Genomic DNA, 17,231 nt, shown 5'->3' on the forward strand with positions numbered 1-17,231 from the left:
CTTCTTTTCTAAAAACACCATCTTCTCTGACTGGAAAATTGGTAAATAGGGAAGGATGGTATCTATCTATTCCCAAAAGGAATCACTGAATGTTAGACCATTCACCCTAGCAAATGTGTACTTCCATAATGATAAGCAAGTTTCATTTCTACTAAAAGTAAGTGAAGATAAAATTAAAAACAGGTATCCTCATTTTTAGGTGCCTGCTCCTCAACTCCCTATTGGACACCTAATTTGGTACTTCTGTCTAATATAAAGGCCTATGCCATGTTAAAAAAACAGTTCTTCATTCTTACCCTACATGACATTTGGAAAACCTTACACCCTTACAGTAAAGATTTTTAACATTTTCTTCATATATGAAATACTCCCAAATGTATCCCAAACAGACTTGATCTAACTGGAATAAGCTACCATAAAACTTGGAAATCAGTTATGTAAAATATTTTACACTAAATATTACCCTTCCATCTACATTGGTTACACACTGCCAATTCAACTTCTCATTCACATGGTAAAAAGATACAATCACTTACGAAGGAGAACAACTTAACGTCTAGATTCAGATACCCACAACTATTTTCTCGTTCAATACTTTTATTGAGTTTTGTAAAACAGCCATAAAGCAAGTTATAAAACAAAAACAGAAGTACAAATACTGTTATTGTTACAGAAGTATTATAAATGTTATACTGTATAGTGAAGTTTGCACAAAAGTAAGGAACAAAAGAAAAAGGTAGAATTATTAATATGATATTCTGAGATATTAAGATTTTGAGAAGGTATTCAGAACATGGCTGTGGGGAAAAAAAAAAAAGGGAAAAGGAAGAAGTCAGCAGGGTGTGGGTAGGGTAAAGTGGGTAAAGGAGAGGGCATCGAGAATAGAACTTGTACCACAAAGGTTAATACAAAGTAAATAAAATATAAGTCTTAACTACCAAGCATTCAGAACCTGTTCCTCAAAACCCGGCGATAGGCCATGTTTAATCCAAGGGTCCCAAATGCTTATAAAAGTACTAAATTTATCGCAATCCATGGCTTCCATTTTTGCATGTAATAATGCATTATTCATCCTATGTTTAACTTCTACAAGATTCAAAGTTGTAGTCTTCCAAGCTTTGGCTATGGTTTGTTTAGCGGCATTAAGAAGCTGAAGGAATAATTTGAATTGTTTTCGTGTCAGGCATGCAGGTTTTAAATTTAAAATGGCAATCACCGGATCTAGAGTAATATCTATTTCAAACATTTTAGATGCTAGAGAGAATATTTCTTTCCAAAAAACTGTAGCAATTGAGCAATTCCACCATATATGAACATGTGTACCTATTTCCGTACAACCTCTAAAACAAAAGGCCGGATAGTTTGGTGTGAACTTGGCGATTCTAGCTGACACCAAGTACCATCGTGAAAGAACCTTGTATGATGATTCAATTGCGATAATATTTGAAGAAGAAGATTTCGTTACAGACCAGATTTCAGGCCATTCTGATTGGTTAAGTGTACGGCCAAGGTCTGTTTCCCATTTCCTGACATAGCTTGGTGTATTTACGTTTGGATTTTTAAGCAATTGAGAATATAGGCTAGAAATTAGACCTCTGGAGTGTGGGTTGTTGATACAGATACGCTCAAATTGAGAGAGCTGATTCAGAATGGTACCATTTGTTATAAATGGGGTATAGAAATTTTTAATTTGGAGATATCGAAAAAGTTCTGAATGTGGTAAATGATGTGATTCACAAAGTTCAGGAAAACTTAAGATAGAAGATCTAGAGACCAGATTAAATAGCCTTGACAGGCCTGACCTAGACCATGCCCGAAATGAATTTGGGAATTCCCAAGCCGGATAAAAGGCTGGATTTCTCAGAAAAGATTGTAGTGGATTGTGTGTAGACTGTAAATTATAATTAGTCTTTAGTCTATCCCATAAAGAGAGAGAATGCTTGGTAATTGGATTAGTAATATGTTTTCGATCTGATGGTTGTAACCATAAGAGATTGGAAATTGAGATGGGGTCACATTCGATAGATTCTATCGTAACCCATAAGGGAATTTCAGTAGTGGCATGATACTTAGTTAATTGTGCCAATTGCGCAGCTTTGAAATATGTGGCAAATTTGGGGAGACCCAGTCCACCCCTTGTTTTGGGGAGAATCAATGTGGATTCGGGCAATCTAGGTTTGATTGAACCCCAGGTGAATTTAATTATTTTACGTTGTAAGATTCAAAGAAAATGTGCAGGTATATGAATTGGCAGGACCCTAAATAAATATAAAAATTTGGGTAGAATAACCATTTTGATTGCATTTATCTTCCCAAACCACGACAATGGAAGTGATGCCCATTTCGTCAGTAGTTCAGTAACTTTTTTCAATAATGGAGTAAAGTTGGCTGCATAAAGATCAGAATGGTTGGGAGTAAATTTTATACCCAAATATGGAATATGCTTCAAAGACCATGAAAATGGTAACGCATTCTGCGCTAAATTTAACTCAGATTCACTCAATGAGATATTAAGGGTGCCGTGGATTTTTGAAAATTCATGTTTAGTCGTGAAATAGCAGCGAATTTATTAAGGGTAGCAATGAGATTAGGGGCTGATATATGGGGAGATGATAGAAAAAGAAGAATGTCATCTGCAAATAAACACAACTTATGATGGTGACCACCTAGTTCTATACCAGAAATTGAGGGATTACTTCTAATACTTTGTGCTAGAGGTTCTATGAGAAGGGCAAATAAGAGAGGGGAGAGAGGGCACCCCTGACGCGTGCCTCTCTCTATGTTAAACAAGTCTGATTTATAGCCTGCGTATTTAATATATGCTTTAGGTTTGTTATAAAGCGCAGAGATCCATTTTAAAAAATTTGGGCCAAAACCCCATTTACTAAGAGTATATTGCATATATAGCCAGGATATGGTATCAAAGGCTTTTTTAATGTCTAGTGATAGGAAGCACGAGGGGATGCAGCGTGTTTTAGCTATATGAGATAACAGAGTTGCACGTCTGATGTTGTCAGTAGCTTGGCGAATAGGTATGAAACCTACTTGCTCCCTATGAATGAGTTGTCCTTTGAAGTTATTTAGTCTGGAAGCTATAATTTTGGCTAAAATTTTAATATCTAAATTTAATAAGGAAATGGGTCGATAGTTCGACCAAATCGTGTCATCAGTTTGAGGCTTCGGGAGCATACAGATGATTGCTGTTAAAGTTTCCTGTTTAAAGGATTGGCCATTAAGAAGTGTTTTGAAAGCATTAGCTAGGATAGGCAAAAGGGAATCGGAAAAAACCCGGTAGTATAATGCCGAAAAAACCATGGGGGCCTGGTCTTTTATTTAATTTTAGTGATTTTATAACTTGGGACACTTCATCTGGTGTTATTGATTTTTCCATAAATTCCATCTGAGACTGAGAAAGAGTCGGTAGTGATAGTTGAGCAAAAAATTAATTTGCCGCAGAAAAATTCAAATTGTTTTCAGATGAATATAGAGTAGCTAGGTGTGTTTTAAATTTCTTAAGAGTTTTTATAGGGTTGCTGGAAAAGGTATCTCTCGATATTTTAAGACGTATGGGCTTAAATGGTTTATGGAGTGAAGCGAGCATGCGGGCCATGGGTGAATCTGGTTTATTTGCTTTAATGTAAAAATTGTGACGCGATCTCCGAAGTGTCTTATCTGCAGATTCTGTAAGAAACAGATCAAATTCAAGCCTAGCTTTATCAAGATTGGTTTTATTAGAAGAAGTAGGATTATTTTGATATACTGTGTAGCATGTATTAAAGTTTGTTTCTAATTTCTGGCTAAGTGTTTTACGTTCACGTCTAAAGAGTGCAGCCTGTCTCAAACAAATACCACGAATAACTGGTTTGTGTGCCTCCCATAAAGTAAGGGGAGACACATCTGGCGTTGAATTATGTAATAGATATTCAGAGAGAGCATTTTTAATATCCAGACAGTGAGATGTATTTTTTAATAAAGAGTCATTAAGGCACCACGTAGTGTCATGTGCTTTAGGAATAGTTGAAGCAATAACTGTGCATACTGCATTATGGTCAGACCATGTAATTGATATGACCATAGATGCAATTGTTTCAGGTATGAGACCTATAGTGAGAAATATACGTCTATGCGGGAGAAAGTTTTATGAGGGTGCGAATAATATGTGTATCTACGCTTGTTTGGATTCACCTCTCTCCAAGAATCTACCATATTATGTTTTGCAAGCAGTTGTGAGAATGAGAGTTTATTAGGGCTGCTCGAAGAAGATATAGGAGATTTATCCAGAAATGGGAAAAACTTGATTTGAATCACCACAAATCATAACTGCACCCATTCTATGAGAATCCACAACCTGAAAAAGATGCGAAAGAAATGGAATAGGATTTTTGTTGGGAGCATAATATGACGCTATAGTTATAGCGGAGTCAATAAGGTATCCTGTGAGAATCAGATACCTGCCCTCAGGGTCCTTGATTTCATGTACAAGAGTAAATGGAGTAGACCGATGAAAGGCCACTAGCACACCTTGTTGTTTTGTAGAGGCAGAGGCAGTGAAAATTTGAGGATATTTAGGACTAAAATATTTGGGAGTGGATTGTAAGGTGAAGTGTGTCTCTTGCAGACACAAAATGTGTGATTTTAATGATTCAAGGTTGCAAAAAGCTTTAGTACGTTTGTTTGGGTTATTTAGTGCCTGAACATTAAAGGACATTATGTTTAGGGGGGCCATAAGATTGTATATATCTAGCATACCCTACCATTGTGGAATTTGTCGATTGTTTCATACTCGATGTGGGAAGGAGGAGGAAATGTGTAGAGAAAAGGGAAGAACTAAACAGAAGGGACAATTGTGTGCTTAGCATAGAAGGTAATATATAAAACAAATAGTTAAGGCACAACCAATAGGAACGTATGCCGTTGATGGGAGATGGAAATCCCCCAACAAAGGCTAAATAGCTACCGTCAGTAGTCTCTGAAAGGGAGAGGCCACCGAGGGTAACAAATTGAGGACGCACGGTACAACCTAGGAAGATACAGAAAACCACAAGTTAATAATCACTAAAAAAATATACAGTAGTTTAAGCGACTTATGCTATAATAATGAGCAGAAATCACAGTACTCCTGCCAGTAGTAGCTGTGCAAGATACTGTGAATCTAAGAATTAATTTCATAGGAATAAGTATCAACTATAAAGAACTTTATAGAGCTCTAAAGGAAGTTATCCATGTCTTCTAACACATATCATAGATAGGAAAGGATGTAACACAGTGAAATTGAATAATAACCATATTCAAAAAAAAAAAAAAAAAAAGGAAGATTGATTTGAACCAAGCAACAGGGATTAATCTACAATTAGTAGAGCTAAATGGAATTCTGTGCCACAGTGTAGTTTGCTATAACATGTATGAGCTTAAGCATTTAGCTCAAAAAACAAATTAGAAGTATGTGGCAAAAAGGGATTAGATCCATGAAATATTATACTGGCAAGATAAAAAAAAAACTGAAGTCTTTTCTAGGAAAAAGAAATTGGATGACCAACATGGGACACATAGGCATAAGACAGATGAGATAAAAGAATTATCTGGTCCATCAGTCCATGGAATCTTCAGCAGATGGAGAAGGAGAAATGAAGCAACCAGGTTTATGTGAATCACGACGATTTTGTTTTCCAGAGAATTTTGAGAAAGTGTGTGGTGAGCCAGAGGCAGATCTGCGTCGAGCATTTTCTGAGCCTTGCAGGTTCTGGTGTTCAGTTAGGTGAAGGTCTTGAAGGGTGTTTTGAAAATCTTCAGATGATTGACATTTGTATTTTGTACCTTGAAAAGTAAAACGCACCGAAAAAGGAAAGCCCCACTGGTAGGGGATATGTTTTTGCTGTAAAATTTGTAATAATGGTTTAAGAGCTCTTCTTTTATTTATGGTGACAGGAGACAGATCTGCGAAGATTTGGTATTCGTGACCCTGAAAATGTAAGGATCCTTTTTCTCTAGCAGCTGGTAAGAGCTGTTCCTTTGTACGGTAATAATGGAATTTAATGATGATGTCTCTGGGTGGACCCTTTGATTTTTTAGGAGATAAGGCACGATGGACTCTGTCCATTTCCATATTTCGACTGGAATAGCAGGTTGTAATTCCTGAAACAAGGCTAACATTGTCGCTTGTAAGTCAGTTATGGATTCAGGAATGCCTCTTATGCGCAAATTGGAGTGTCTTGCCCGGTTTTCAAAATCTTCTAGACGAGACTAAAGTACTAAGTTTTCCTCTTTAAGATTCTCAATTTCTGTATTTTGGTCCTGTGTAAAATTCTCAATATCCTCTATCCTTGTTTCAAGATTAGCTATGCGTGTGCCCAGCTCCCTTATCTCTTTAGTCAGGCTATTAGTAGTAATATGGTCAGAAGTCTGTTTAAGTGCCTTTTGAAACATATGTTCAATATGTGATAATATATTAGGAGAGACTGACTCAATGTCCTTTTCATCCTGTGAAACTGAGGTACTGCGGACTGTTTCAGTTTGATATGTGAGGAGGGAATAGTTTCACTGCTCTGTCAGCGCTGTGAGGTGATTCTGAGGCAGCTGAGGGAGAGGGAGCTGACGCCATTTTAATTGAGGCTCTGGACAGCACTTCCTTGCCACTTTTAGACTTAAATTTAGTCCGAGACCAGCTGAAAACCATACCTTTATGTACAGCACAGTTTCCTGTACTAATGCTGTAAAAACTGAGCGAATATTCGGCGGGCAGTCGCTGCTGTATGTGGTTTTCTGTCCCCTAGGAGTGGAGCATCAGCCAGACATGTCTGTGCTTGAAGACTCCGCCTACTTCCTCCCCACCCACAACTATTTTACCATTTAACAAAATCAGCAAGAAGATCTAACAACTTGGGGCATATTGGTAGAATAGCTGTTTTAAAGATGAATGTCTTGTCAAGAGTGCTAGATATCCTCTAAATTGTTTTTCATAAACCTTCTGAACATTTAATTGCTTTAATGTAAAGACTTTTTAGTGCATTTATTTGGAGGTATGCAACTACAAAATCAGCTTGTCCCTCCTGACCTTACCAAAACTCAAAAGAGAAATAGTAAGTCTTCCCTGGCATAAAAAAAAATAATTTTGTACTTATGAGAGTATTGGACTAGAGTGTACATTCCATACAGAAAATCTCAAGTATCATAGAACAGGCCTTTGTTAACCAGCCATTGGACTCCCTGCCAAGGACCAACTTAGAGCCTTCACAGACCTATTTTTATGACCACCCCCTAGCACAACTCTGTCTATCTTCCAAGCCACTTGTAAAGCATTATCCATCTTCACATTACCCGGCTCTTCGACCCTTGTACGAATGAATCTGGACTTTTTCCTAGCATGTCTAAAATCTTTTGGCAAAACTTTGAAAATGTATCCTTTTGAGAACAACTCAAACTAACATGCCACAATCTGACTAAATAACATTGTGAAGTGTACAACAAAGAGTTGAGCAGCTAGACACGCTTGACACGCTGCGCCACCATGCTGGATGTCTCGGTAATGGTGATATATGATCTCTGTGACATCTGTATTGTGATTGGAAGGATCTCAGTGACGCCTGCATGGTTATTTCACAGTAGCCTTATTGCTGCTTATTGTTTGGGCAGCATATGTGATGGTGAGTGCGCACTACATGTGGGTGGCGGTTGGTGTTGTGAAGGCTTTCACTAGTGTTCATGTGTCTCACGCTGTTTTGTGAGTGACACTACATGCACAATTGTGGTACAAATGCAAATTTCATACAGTACTACAATATATAGTCTTTCTCTTTCCCTATGCCATATCCGGAGTCGTAAAGACTGTAAAGAGGTTCCAGTTATCCTGAAGTTTATGGATACATGCGTTATTGCTGCACTTAAGTCAGCAGCCAGGATTTTGGGAGGATTTGAAGACCGTTTGCCTAAGAATCACATTTTATAAGCTTTTTGAACTTTTCATTGATTTTCACTGCATTCTTATGCACATACAGTAAATATCAAATGTCCTAAATAATTGTACCACCCACCCCCTATACTCAAGAACACTCACTCCTTTGAAAGCCATGTATTCTAAGGAATCTGCTCATAGACATGTGATTTCTATACTTTACAGCAATGTGTTTGCATCCCATTACCCCTTTTCCAGGCCAGCTTGCAAAATTTGTGAAAAGGATCTTAACCTTGCAATTTCAGAAGAATATTGGGAAACTATAAATGTACTATATGAATATCACAGTTCATAAATGCTCTTTGAACATACACATACAAGAGAAGAGATAAATGATTCTTTCACAATGATATAGAACTCCAACCTTACTACACACCCAAAATTTCCAATATATTCTGGAGATGTGAGAGGGAGGAGGGCCTATTTTTACATGTATGGTGGCCGAACCTTTTCATAGTAAATATCTGGTCAGAGGTCCACTGTTTCACATTGGCTGTATCAGGTTTTACTGTAGAACGCCTTGTCATAATATAAAAATGGTTTGAGTCACCCAGATTTTTTTACCCAGGCAGGTTGATGTGCTCTGCGGTGCTTGTCTCTTGTGTTATGGAGGAAAGTTGAATTTTTTTGCCCAGAGATTGGTTAAACCAAGATGGGTCCTAGAACCTTGAGGTTTTATAGAGACTTGAGGTGGATGAAGCTTTCAATTCTGGGTTTTGTGGAGAGCCAGCACCCTGATTGGTCAGGTTTGCACAGCCTTTATGAGTTGGCACTGGCAGTAGTTAAGGGTTCTATCCCAGAAGACAGAGACAGTTCCACCCTTGGGATGGCAGGTGCTGGTGCATGTGTGCAAAAGAGTGTGTTTGAGAATTGTCTGTGAGAGAGACAGACAAAGAGCCTAAAGCTTTTAAGGCTTGAACAAGTTGGGGGGGGGGGGGGCGTTATGAAGTATTTATTTGGCTGAGGAAGCTAAAACCCCCTCTCTGTGTGAAGTTTGGAACTTTATTTAAAAAAAAAATGGCAAAAAACCCTAAAACGAAGATCTAATGAGTGGCTGCATCCTTGGAAGCACTACCTTAAGTTAATCTCCCACACTGGAAAAAGACCTTCATTAAAAGTAAAAGTACCACTCATCCTCTCCTCCCCTTCCTCCTCTAACATATTTGGTTACTTTTTTTTCTGGAAGCGGGTACATTTTTCTGACAAGTGCCCAATCTTACTTCTACAATTTTCTATCCTAGGTGAGAACTACATGAGCCTAGCCTGCCCACCCACAGCCTTCTGGGATATATCATATGTCCCAGAAGGCTGTTAAACCATACTGACAGTGCATCATGATCTTGCAAATGTACAGTGGGGAACTATCTTTGAAACAGCTGAAAGTCATAGTTGGCTCCCACAATCCAGATGCCAGTGCTGGGGATTCGATGGGTTATGCTGGCAGGGGTTAGGCTGTTTTACCTTTTTGTTTTGAATGTATTAGGCTGATTTAAACTGAAAGTTTAGTGGGGCTTTAAAGAAGGTGGAAGGAAGGCAAACAAATGTAAGGTAGAAGTATTTCCATTATTGACATATACTAAGAAAAGTAGAATAACATTTTCTTTATATTTTCTTGTAGACCAGCTAGATATGGCTGGGTTGAAAGGCTTCACAATGACCAGCAGCATCCGGTAGATGGCGTGATATAGAAGTCATTATAAAATTTGCTTATTTGTAAAAGTAAACAAAACAACATCATGCTGTAATGCAAAATAAATCTCTTTATAGCATTTATTTCCCAATTAGCGAAGGAGATGTTCATTACATATAGCAAGCATGCTAATCCGATAAAATATTTGTGGCAAGAGCACATTGATTATGTGCTCGTCAGATAACCAAAACATTGTTGGTAGCGACGTTAGATTAGACACTGAAATGCATTGCAGAAACAAAGTAATGAAGCGGGCGTAAAAACATCTGCTGCATCTGTAGAAAGTGGTGCAATCATTCTTTATTTAATTAGTTCGACAGAACAGTTCTAATTTTAAAAACCATTATAGTAATTTAATTAATTTGTCATAGTGCAGAGTGGAAAACACTTTCTATACATAAATAGATGCCGGAATTAATAAAGTGTGTACCATAGACAAACCACTATTTATAAAATATTTATTTTTTATTGCTGAATAATTTATTCTCCAATATTGATTTTTTTTCCTGAACAATATAAAGACAAGCTTTCTATCCTTTTACATATCTCTAAATCACAAGCAATTTTTTAAAGGTTATTTTCTTGGTACGTTATAAAACAAGACCTGTGGCCTACCAGTTGTTGGAGAACTACAGGTTTAGGAATATTGTGCTAGCCAGGGTCAATGTACATACCTCCAAGATAAGAGTGTTTTTACAAATCTCAATATAGCCAGCTAACCAGTGATGTGGTGAGAATAGTAGCACTTGTCAGTGGTGGACATAGACATCAGAAAGCTCTTGCATTAGGATCAGTCTCGGTGACCGTAACAGTTGCCCCATATGCCAGCCTTATAACTTAAAGACTAACCCTTAGTAGGGAGCTACCAATGCAGTTCTCTTCCTAGCTTCCCTTCTCTACCACATCTCAACAATCACAGCCCAGTAGAAGCCAACCATGTACTTTTTGAAATTACTTGATCTAATCATGCCTCTTCTGATGCTGTAATATCTGTTATGCCTCACCCTAAGGCTCTATGCACACTAGGCTTAAACAAACGCTGGTTCCCTTGGAGTCCCTCATATTGAGCATTTTTGTACACAGTTTAGGCGAGTTTAGGAGAGTTTTGCATTTTTTTTTTCTGCCAGAATGATCAGAAACGCAAACCAGGAGTTTTTTTTTTGTCCTGCCTCTTATCCCTAAGCTCAAAATATGGGTTGTTGTGCCTAATGCCCTTAGTAGTGTCAGTAAAAGAATCGTGTTGTAAAGTGCAAACAAAGTCTAAAATCTTCCTCATTAGTGTCCTTGGTAAATAGTAGGTGGGTCATATATAAATATCAATATCATAAAATCAAACACTGGTTCCTACTAAACTCTAATACAGTGATTATAAATGTGAAACACAAATATGTACTATGAAAAATAAAAATTGCTGCTCAAAATATGCCTGTTATCATCCTAATGAGCATGGACACATAGGATAAAGCCCGTACACACAATCAGATTATCGAACGATCTGTCGTCCGTTTTTTGTAGCATGCTAGTCTGATGTGGAAAGTGAAGAGGTTATTTTCATACGAATTTTCCCGTATGACAGAATTCTACTTCAGAAGTGATGTCATGTGCTGGATAGTTTTGTATGTGTTCTTTCTCTCTGAGCATGCCTAGTCTTGCTCTTAAGATTTTTTCCTGTTGATATTTGTACTAATGAGATGAAAATCGGACGTTGTGTTCACGTACAATAAAAATTTTATAGCCTGCACATCAGGATTTTGTCAGCTGAAAAGTCGGAGACGGCTGTCGAAAGCACCATGCTAACAATATGAAAATCGACAGATCGGTCTTCGGACAAATTTTCCCTACAGATTTTCTTATCGTGTGTATGGACCTTGAGATTGAGCTGCTTCTACAGGCAAAAGACAAAACTCCTGTAGAAGTAGCAATTTTTAAGCCAGTGTGCATCAGTTAAGTGTCTCGATTTGAGTAAATCCCCTGTATTTGTCATAGCTTCTAATTTCCTTCATAACTCTCTCTCTTTTCAGGTCTACTATTACTACTGCTGTGTTATTACAAGCAGTAGTGTCAGCATTGCCTGGTTTACCTATGTAAACTACAAAATAACTTCTCCCTATGTAATGGAGATGATGAGAGGGGGGGGGGGTGTTCTGTAGCCCTGTCCTGGGGTGACAGTGTTGCTGCTCTATAGATAAAGTGCATTAAATGAGCGTTGTCACCCTAGGACAGTGTGTTAGTGAGTGTGACAGGTTAATCAGATTAAAATAAAGAATAAAAGCCTGGGCAAACAGAAATGTAATGCAGTCACATAATATAACAACTATTAGGTAACTTTTTTTTTTTTTGTCCTTGGGTTTAGATAAACAATATTGTTCTTTCTATGTCACCTTTAAGAAAATTTAAATGAAAAAGTATGTCCTGTTCTCTACATCTAAGGATAGCTAATTTGGCTCTTTTGGGCCTTCAACCAGTAGAATATGCAGCAAAACAGAATTAAAGTGGTTCTGAAGGCTTAAGGATTTGTGCCTTAATGCAATCTGTGCATGACGGTAAAAACCCTTTGGTGCTGCGGGATCCCCATTAGCCCCCTATACTTAACCTGAGCCCGATCTTAATCCAGTGCTTTGCCAGAGAGTAGTGGCTCTCCCCACTTTCTCTCTCCTCACAGGGCAGATTGATAGTTGCTGTCAATCAAATTCTGTAATGAGGGAGCGGGGCTGAGCCGAGCTGCGCAATCTGGGTCTATAGTCACATTAGCTGCACTACAGGGGGACCTCATGTGCTGTCTGTGTCTATAGACGCAGGCAGCATGGCTTGGGATTGAGCCTGCACAAGTTCCCCCAATAGGAAGGGGGCACTCGCCAAACAGGAGGAGCCAGGAGCGTCAGTGGGGGGACCCCACAACAGGAGGACCGTGGCTGCTCTGTGCAAAACTTTTGCACAGAGCAGGTAAGTATGACATTTTTATTAATAATAAAAATAAATAAAGTGATTAGCTCTTTTTTTGCCATGTCTTTGAGAGACACAGCACAGAGAACAAGATGCTTGAGCTGCTTGCTTTACTCTCTCTGCTTGTCCCTGTCCCCTGCTCAGCTCAGAGTGAAAGGGTGGAGGAGGGTTGTTAAACCTGCAGGTAGAGAGGGATGTAGCCTGTCTGCTTATAGCTCACATCCCCCTCAGACCTGGAAGAGTTTTGCAGAAGTTCAGATGTTATGCCTGCCTCCAAAGACGCCCAAAAAATTGCCAAAAAAACGCCTGCAACAAAAACGCCCAGGTGTGTTGTTGCAGGCGGTTTTTTTGGACATTTTTTGGGCGTCTTTGGAGGCAGGCATAACATCTGAACTTCTGTAAAGAGGTATATATAAACACACACACATATATATATATATATATACACATACACGCATATAGGTGTGATAGGAGCGGAGCCCTATGCCTGCAAATAATGTCATTAGCGCAGGCATAGGGTTCCGCTACTTTCACACCTATATGTGTGTATGTGTATATATACATATATGTGTGTGTGTATATATACCCCTACACAGAAGTTCAGATGTCATGCCTGCCTCCAAAGATGTCCACAAAAAAGCCCCATAAACGCCTGCAACAAAAACGGCCAGGTGTGAAAGGAGCGGAGCCATATGCCTGCTCTACTGCAATTCTAAGACAAACAATCTTTTTTCTATGGCGGTCACCCTGATATGGAAGAGTTTGTTCACCCTGCCATAGCAGTTAGAGTCAGTTCACCCTACACTACACTACGGTCACCCTGACACTTAACACTTTCCCTACAGAAACTAGATTATTGAATCTAACTATAGTGGAAAATAGTACCCTAACTACACTAGATATCCCTTTCCTCACACTAAGAATTGCTAAATGACACTTTTGAAGCAGGAGTAACAGAACTGCTTCCAGTCTCTTCCACAGCCCCTGTATTACAGTTCTAGAGATTTGGCGGGGCTATGTTATATACTGGGGGGCGTATTCACTACTGATTGGCCTCTGGACCCCCTAGTCACTCTAATCACATTCCTAGCATCCTCCTGCCCCCTCAATTGACTTTTACTGATGGTTCTGGTCCAATCACAGGCTTTTAAAGCCCAGTTCCTGTCCCATTGCATTTTGGTCAGTTCTGGTTTCCGAATTCCAAACTTTTTCCGCAAAAAGTTCGGAATTTGGCCGAATTTCGAACAGTCAATGTTCGGGTCGAACCGATGGTCGACACGAACCGTTCGATCATCCTTAGTGCTGATTAGTGAGACCAATGGTTTAAAGTCTGGTGCTTATTGAACTGTATAGTACAGTCAAAAACTGTATAGTACAGTCAAATTTGGACACCCTACAAAAGTGCAGAAGCAGCAAAGTGGAGATAAGAAATGAAGGTTGTTAGGGAAATCTCGATCAGACTGAATATCAGTTTCTGTGATCTTTTTTAGGCTTTAACCCAACATCTAAAACATGATGTATCAAGTGACTAAAAGGCATATGTTACATTACAATTACTTTAATGTAAAAATTACAATAACATCTTAAAATATGTCTTACATGGCCGTAGGATTTATTGCATTATTCCACCAAGACTGGGATTTGGTGCTCAGCTGCCTGAGGGTCCCTTTTTGAATGTATGGTCATGAGAGTTTTGCAGAGTATGCTGACTTCTAGTTTTCCAGCAGCTGAAGACCTGCAAGTATCCATGTATGATTATACAGACTTTAACTTCCATAGTACATTGTAAAAAAGGAACCTTAGATTGTTCCTACATATTGTAAAGAGTTATGTGCTTAACCTGTTTTAACAAAACAGCATTGCTAGTTTAAAAGGTGACTCCCCCCCCCCCCCCCCATGCCAAGTTGATATTTTGTTTTGTTCTAAAATAATTCTAATTAATGTTAAATGCCATAAATTGCTGACAGTGAGAAAAATGGTAAAATACGACTGTGAAAATTGTGCACAATATTCTCTACCGTAGCATAATATGACTTTGCGTTGTTCCTTGGAGGATAATGGTACTTATTCCTGCTGCTGAACTTTTATATGCTTTTCATTAATTATTGCGCTACTGTCACTATAAGCATATTTGTAGTGAAGAGCAATAGGAAACCAGATTGAGCTTTCTTAACAAATATTGACACTATAAGAAAAAAATAGATTTTATAAATATAATTTCCTTTCCTTAATATAGACTATATATATATATATATATATATATATATACACTGTATATATATACACTGCTCAATATATATATATATATATACACTGTATATAAATACACTGCTCAAAAAAATTAAAGGAACACTTTTTAATCAGAGTATAGCTTCAAGTCAAATAAACGTCTGGGATATTGATCTGGTTAATTAGGTAGCAGAGGGGGTTGTTAATCAGTTTGCACTAGATGGGCAACAATGAGACAAACTCCAAAACAGGAATTGACCACTGACCTTTTTTCCCTACTCATCTTTTCTGACTATTTTCACTAGTTTAACATTTGGCTAGGATCAGTGTCACTACTGGTAGCAAGAGATGATACCGGGACCCTATAGAGTTTGCACAGTCAGTCCAACTCCTCCAGGATAACACAATAATATGTGCCATTGCACATATTGTCTCCTAGCACAGTATCAAGAGCATGGAGAAGATTTCAGGAGACAGGCAGTTACTCTAGGAGAGCTGGACAGGGCTGTATAAGGTCCTTAACCCATCAGCAGGACCGGTATATGCTCCTTTGTGCCAGTAGGAACTGGATGAGCACTGCCAGAGCCCTACAAAATGACCTCCAGCGGGCCACTGGTGTAAATGTCTCTGACCAAACAATCAGAAACAGACTTTGAGGGTGACCTGAGGGCCAAACATCCACTAGTATGCCCTGTGCTCACTGCTCGGCAGCATGGAGATCAATTGGCATTTGCCATTGATTACCAGAATTGGCAGGTCCTCCACTGGTACCCTGTGCTTTTCACAGATTAGAGCAGGTTCCCCCTGAGCACATGTGACACATGTGAAAGGATCTGGAGAAGCCATGGAGAACATTATGCTGCCTGTAACATCGTTCAGCATGATCAGTTTGGTGATGGATCAGTGATGGTCTGGGGGGGCATATCCATGGAGAGACGCACAGACCTCTACAGACTAAACAATGGCCCGCTGACTGCCATTAGGTATCGGGATAACATCCTTGGACCCATTGTCAGAGCCTACACTGGTGCAGTGGGTCCTGGATTTCTCCTGGTGCACGACAATGCTTAGCCTCATGTGGCGAGAGTATGCAGTTAGTTCCTGGAGAATGATTACTTCAGTTCTTCATAATATAATAATCATACATTTGATTGTTATTGTTTGGATACATTTATATCAATTTAAGGCAATGCTAATGCTCTTCCATATTTTTTGTGAGCCCCAAAATATTTGCTCTGGCATGGCTGTATGTTTGCTTTTGATTATTACAGTATACCAGAAGGTAGGGACCAGAAGTTCCTTAAAGATGTGGCTGGTCACAGGTAGGGATGATCGAACTTTTCAAAAGTTCGGATCGACCAGAACACCCGAACTTCCCAAAAGTTCGGCCCGGATTTCAGAACCCCATTGAAATCAATGGGACCCGAACTTCGGTAATCAAAAAACACAATTTTGAAGCCCTAAAACCCAATAAATGCCCCTAAAAAATGCCCAGGGTTCTGGGTCATGCCCCAGGGACTATTAATCACACAAAAAAAGTTCTTAAATATTGGCATTTTTGATAGAGAGCCAATTATTGAAAAAATTATTGAAAAAACAAAAAACAAAATGAGATTTCTTTGGATTTAGTGTCTGGGGGGTCTAAAAAGTGTACCTGTGAAGTTTCAGCTCTGTAGCATGTCCAGAACCAGAAAAAAAAAAGATAGTTTCTCTTAGGTTACTTATAGAACAGGGATATGGCTCCGCTATTTTCACACCTTGCCGGTTTTGTAGCAAGCGTTTTTTTGGGCATTTTTTGGGGTTATTGGAGGCATGCATAACATCAGAACTTCTGTGTAGGGGGTATATATACACACACACTTATATGTATATATACACATACACATATATAGGTGTGAAAGTAGCAGAACACTATACTTGCGCTAATGAAATAATTAACACCAATATGTCTCCGCTCCTATCACACCTATATATGTGTATGTGTAAAATACATATAAGTGTGTGTGTATATATACCCCTATACAGAATTTCAGATGTTTTGCCTGCCTCCAAAGACCCACAAAAAATGCCCAAAAAAAACGCCTGCAATAACACACCTGGGCGGGTTTTTTTGGCACAGGCATTTTTTTGGGAATTTTTTGGGGGTCTTTGGAGGCAGGCAAAACATCTGAACTTCTGTATAGGGGTATATATACACACACACTTATATTCATATATACACATACACATATATAGGTGTGATAGGAGCGGAGACACATGCCTGTTAATTATTTCATTAGCGCAAGCATAGTGTTCTGCTACTTTCACACCTATGTATGTGTAGGTGTATATATACATACATGTGAGTGTATATATACCCCTATACAGAAGTTCAGATGTCATGCCTGACTCCAAACATGTCCTCAAAAAAGCCCTATGAAC

General features: G+C 38.8%; 1 protein-coding gene across 1 annotated transcript in view; it reads left to right on the top strand.

Annotated features, from left to right (window-relative positions):
* ARAP2 (ArfGAP with RhoGAP domain, ankyrin repeat and PH domain 2) overlaps positions 1-17,231 on the top strand; it is a 570,354-nt gene that overhangs the window by 178,293 nt on the left and 374,830 nt on the right. The gene's annotated exons all lie outside the window — the stretch shown is intronic.

The sequence above is a fragment of the Pelophylax lessonae genome, assembly GCF_965119305.1.
Source record: "Pelophylax lessonae genome assembly, chromosome: 1".
Lineage (NCBI taxonomy): Eukaryota > Metazoa > Chordata > Amphibia > Anura > Ranidae > Pelophylax > Pelophylax lessonae.